A 6,000-nucleotide genomic window follows, 5' to 3' on the forward strand; every position below is an offset into this window, starting at 1 on the left:
CCTATATACACTGTGTACTTGACAAGCATTTATAAAATACACTTGTGAATAAATAACAGTAATTAAAATGAATCTTTAAAACAGAACATTTGGTTTATGTTTGTATCCAACTAATTTTTCTGAATATGAACTCAAAGCGAGAAGCATATAGCAGTTTGATATCACTGCTTGTATTTGTCAATCTGCAGGTGCTGAGCTTTGATGCTGTAAATAAACTGGAATGTTTCCTGTCCCTGAAATCAGTTTCCTGTATGTTTGACTTTGTCACCCCTCTATCTTGTATGTTTCTCCCCACTTAAGTGTCTCGATGAGGTGGAGGAGGAGTCCTGTTCATCAGTGCTGACGTACTTTAAATAAATATGGTGAGAATCATAAATACACCTTCTGATTTGTCAATGAAACTTTTTGATGATTTCCTCTCTTCTGTCTAATAAGGTAAAAGTGTTTTTGATTGGCTTGTTGTTTGGTGGCTGTGCAGATTTCTGTCTCTGTCTCTCCTGAACCTGTCAGTTCTGAGTTCATCAAACAAAGTGTATGATGAGTAATGATGGAGCGCTAACTCTCATTTTTTTGTCTTCTGTGATCAAACTCACCACAGCTGGTACGTACACACTCAGGATCATAATGTGAGTTAATGTTATATAGTTATAAACTGTGTTAGTGTTATAAATTTGTCAGTTTTATTTTTGTATGTGTAATATCTGCATTAACAAAAAAGTGAATTTTATTCTCTCACGGTCATTTTGTCCTTTCCTCTCTTTCACTGACTGAATGTCTGATTATGTCCATCATCTCCCACATTCATTTTACAGCCTATACATCTTTTTATATCTTGTCTACAGGAAATGTGAGGCTGGTGGGTGGTAATAATTCCTGTGCTGGTAGAGTGGAGGTTTATTATAAAAAGAATGGGGAACCGTGTGTGATGATTATTGGGATTTGACAAACACTGCAATGGTGTGTAGAGAGCTGGGCTGTGCCGATACTTCAAATACAATGCGTGCTGCGTATTTTGGACCTGGATCAGGACAAATCTGGATGGATGATGTGGTCTGTAGTGGATCAGAGTCCACAATACTCAACTGCAATAGTGTATCAATGGGTGACCACAACTGTGAGCATATTGAAGATGTTGGAGTTATCTGCTCAGGTAGACTGATTTTCTCTAGACTTTATTATCAAATCCAATATTCACTACATTAAAAACAAGTATGTTGAATCACAGATTTAGAATATTTTGTTATGATATTTTGCTATAGTTATGTTCTGTTTAATAAACTTTTAATTGTATCACCATGTTTTCCAGTGTTTTGTTCCTGTTTCCTGTGTTCCCGCTTCTTATTTGTTTCCAGAGTTTCTGATTAAATTGCACACCTGTTTCTAATTTTGGTCTCATCTGCTGGTGTATTTACAATCTGATTTTGGTTCTACTTCAGTGTTGTCTTTGTTTTTATGAAACTGTTGTAAATAAAGGTTCTAAAGCTGCAAATAGATCTTCGCCTTGTCTTGCCTGACCCGCTGTGACAGAACGATTTGAATCTAACAGTCAATTGCTGCCTTCTTCTCACCCAAGAAGATTGCGCCCTTGAGGACCTTCTTCAAAAGACTCATTATCCCATGTTGGGGAAAGTTACTTTTTAAAAGTAATGCATATCGATATTGCCAGCCTGCCACTGTGTCCATCATGGGTTTTTTTTTTTATTGCTGTGGAGTTACTCATTGATCTGGATGATACTGAGCCAGTACCCACATTTGTCCCCACCCTCTAGCCTCTTCCTCCTCTGTTGGGCCTGACCGACATCCATCCTCCATCCTCCATCCCTTTTGTTTCACTGGGCTTCGCCTTCCCTCCGGCACAGCTGTTATCCTAGCTCGCTCTAGGCTCCACCACGGCCTTCCGAGCCCCCAGCTCCACCTCGGGTCTTATGTGGCCTCTCTTACCACCAGCACCTGTGTGAACCTGGTGGTCTTAACCCTCCTTCCCACCCCTCTATCATGACCCGTTCCTTAGGTGTAGATTTCATTTACAGCACTAGGAGGTGCCTCCTGGGAGAGGGATATACTGTCACAGTTATGTTCAATTTCATAGACTTTTAATTTGTTTCACTTTGTTTTCCTGCTTTGCTATATTCTCGCTTCTTATTTGTTTCTGTAGTTACTGATTATGTTGCACACTTGTTCTCAATTGCCGGTGTTTTTAAGCCCTCACTTCTGATCTTTGTTCTTTGTTGTCTTTGCTTTTATGAAGCTGTTGTGGTGCTTGCCTGCATGTCGATTGCCTTTTTTTAGGTTATTAAAGCTGCAAATAGATCCTCCTCTCCTTGTCTTGCCTAACCCACTGTGACACCTATATTTTAGGAGTCAGGCTGGTTGGAGGTTCTCGATGCTCTGGAAGATTAGAGGTGCCTCACAGAAACACATGGTACACAGTGTGTGACGCTGCCTTTGACCAGCAGGATGCAGAGGTTGTGTGTAGAGAGCTGGACTGTGGGGCTCCTGTACAGGTGCTGGGAGCAGCTGCTTTTGACAAAGGAGACACTCAGATGTGGACACAAGAGATTCATTGCAGCGGAAATGAGTATCAGTTTGGGCTCTGTCCAATGTCACCTTCTCACAATTGTTCTCATGATGACATTGTGAGCATTGTATGTGCTGGTAGGGGAATGACAAATGAACTATGAGTAATGACATAAAATCATTATGTAATATTGTAAATAATTTTGCCATTGTGCCATTTTATCTCCAGAAACAATAAGATTAGCAGGTGGCCACAGTCACTGTGCTGGTAGAGTGGAGGTTTATCGTAGAGGTCAGTGGGGAACAGTGCATGATGTTCGCTGGGATATGAATGATGCTGCAGTAGCATGTAGAGAGCTGGGCTGTGGAGCGGCTTTAAGTGCACTAAAAAGTGCTTACTTTGGAGAAGGATCAGGAGAAATCTGGATGTCAAATTTACAGTGTACTGGATCAGAGTCTACATTGATTAACTGTAGATTTCTTGGAGGGGGGATGTATGCTAAACATATTGAAGATGCTGGAGTCATCTGCTTAGGTAAGCTCATCTAGACTTACTTCATATTTACTAATCTTTTCTCCCATCCCAGGATGGATACAAATTCTCTCCACATTCAATGTTGTAAGGTGGTTGAGGAGTTGCCTGTATGGGGCGACGTATTTGTGCCATGCTAAATTATGAGACAGAATGAGATCTCTCTCTCTCTTTCTCTTTCTCTTTTTTATTTTTCCAAACACTCCCTAGTAGACAAAATGCATTTTAATGTTATTCTGAATGCATTTTGTCACATTTTAAGAAATTATATCAGGACAAGAATTTCCCCTTTTTTTATTTAAGGAGTGAGGCTGGTTGGGGGATCCCATTGTTTGGGTAGAGTAGAAGTGCCTCACAATCAGATGTGGATGTCAGTGTGTGACGCTGCCTTTGACCAGCAGGATGCAGAGGTTGTGTGTAGAGAGCTGGACTGTGGGGCTCCTGTACAGGTGCTGGGAGCAGCTGCTTTTGGCAAAGGAGACGCTCAGATGTGGACACAAGAGATTCAGTGCAGAGGAAATGAATCTTATATATCTTTCTGTCCAGCATCAATGTCTCTCAAACACAACTGTACTCCTGAGAATGCTATTGGACTGTTATGTTCTGGTAATGGAACAACATTTTTCAACTTATTGAGAGAATCACAGACAAGTTATTTTTTTTATTTTATTTTTTTTATTGAACGCATTTCTTCAGGTTTTTTTCAGTGTTGTTTTTTTGTCCAGGTTACACCGATCTCAGACTTGTGAATGGCCCTGACTTCTGTTCTGGTCGGGTTGAGCATCAGTACTTCAGTAAATGGGGCACAGTGTGTGATGCATGCTGGGATATGAGAGCTGCCAGTGTCCTCTGTAGACAGCTGAATTGTGGGATTGCTGTGTCTGTTGTGGGATCAGACTGGTTTGGAGAGGGAAGTGGTGAAATCTGGGCTGATGTGTTTGATTGTGACGGGAATGAAACAAAACTCTCAGAATGTTCCATCTCTTCATGGAGTCAAGCTGAATGCTCTCATAGACAAGATGTTGGAGTCATCTGCTCTGGTGAGTCCATTCTTACTTTATGTATTATCATGTAAAATGTAATGCTGGTGTAAAATATATTCTCAAACATGGAATATTTTAGTAAAATGTCTGATGTTTTACCCAGATTCCTCTCTGGCTCTTCATGATGGTCTGGTGCGGTTGTCTGGAGAGAGACAGTGTGAGGGGGAGGTGGAAGTTTTCATCCATCAGGTCTGGAGGAGAGTTCTGCTGGACTCCTGGAGTCTCACTGAATCCTCTGTGGTCTGCAGACAGCTGGGCTGTGGCTCTGTGGTGAACTTCAACGGCTCCTCTTCATCCAGTCCTGAACACAGTCATGAGTGTGTGACGGGCTTCCAGTGCTCTGGGAGTGAAGCTCATCTGGGGAACTGCAGCTCTCCACTGCAACTCTCAACTGCAGCTCCACACAACAGCTGTCAATCACCTGCCTTGGTGAGAACAACAACATCTGGGCAGATTCTTAAGTTATTACTGATCAATAATGTGTTTTTCTTTCTCTGAATATGAGATCGTGGGTCCATCAGGCTGGTGGGTTCTGGGGGAGACTGTGCAGGGAGGCTGGAGGTTTTTCACAGCGGCTCATGGGGGACAGTGTGTGATGACTCCTGGGATATTAAAGATGCCCATGTGGTGTGCAGACAGCTGCAGTGTGGAGTGGGCCTCAGTAACCAGCAGGTACCAGCGTGGTTTGGTCCTGGTTCTGGACCCATATGGCTGGATGAGGTGGAGTGTGAGGGGAATGAGACGTCCCTGTTGAGCTGCTCTTCTTCAGGCTGGGGAAAACATGATTGTAATCACAAGGAGGATGTAGGAGTTGTGTGCTCAGGTAAACAGTAAAACATAATTTAAATAACTTGACAATATTATGCACATTTCAGCAACCCATGTATGTGATCAATGATATCCAGTGTACTTAGTCACATTACCAGTAGGGCCAGGAACTGAGAACCTGTTTTTATAGTTTTTCAATTAATTGTTTTACTTATCGGCACCATTAAACAACACTACTGAATCTACAACATGAAAAGCAGTGTAATCTATGTCTGATTCATAAAAATAAATGACTCTACTCTACTTAGTCGGTTCTTTTTAGTGAATCAAAGACATATGGCCTAAAAACTTAAATCACTGTAGTTACTGATTGGATATCTATATAACAAATTGTAGCTAAAGATACAGATTATGCATTTGGGCAGTAGTATTTTATATATTTTAATGAATGAAGTATGTTTCCACATTTTTTGTTTAATGTTGTATTTTATATGTAAGGGATAATGCACGGCTAGGCCAAGAACCACCCGACCTGAACCACCCGCTTATACCATTGTAATTTGCCAGCATTGACAAGTTAAAGCTGTTAATGATGTTTGCAGCACAATATCTGACCGGAAGGGTGAAAATTATGGTAATTTTAGTCAGTTATGGCTCGTTAGCTCTAGCATTCTACCCGCTTTAGATCAGACACAGAGATGCGGTAAGACCCCATTTATTTGAATTATAGCATTTATTTGAATTAACTATTGATCGAGATCGATCATGTGTGTTTAGTTACTTTAAAAACAGCACAAATACACAAATTATTACAATGCATTTATGCTGATATGAGTTCCTTAATGTTCTATTAATGATATATAAAATAATCATTAATAGAAACATTAAGGAACTTAAATCGTTCAGTGAAAACAGAATCATTAAATTATTTGATTTCCATCTCTAATTAATTCACGTTCTGTAAGAGTTGTGGCTGATTCTTATGCTTTCACATCTAGAGTTTAAAGAGATCAGGTTAACTGAGGGCTGTGAAGGGAATGTGGAGGTTTTCTACAATGGGTCCTGGGGAAATGTGTGTTACAACAAGATTTACAGAGACACAGCGAGTCTGATCTGTCAAGAGCTGAACTGTGGAAGATC

General features: G+C 40.8%; 1 pseudogene; it reads left to right on the plus strand.

Annotated features, from left to right (window-relative positions):
* Positions 1 to 537: 537 nt before the first annotated feature.
* Positions 538 to 6,000, plus strand: part of LOC127161783 (scavenger receptor cysteine-rich type 1 protein M130-like) — a 7,184-nt pseudogene continuing 1,721 nt past the window's right edge.

This window comes from Labeo rohita, unplaced genomic scaffold (assembly GCF_022985175.1).
Source record: "Labeo rohita strain BAU-BD-2019 unplaced genomic scaffold, IGBB_LRoh.1.0 scaffold_731, whole genome shotgun sequence".
Classification (NCBI taxonomy): Eukaryota; Metazoa; Chordata; class Actinopteri; order Cypriniformes; family Cyprinidae; genus Labeo; species Labeo rohita.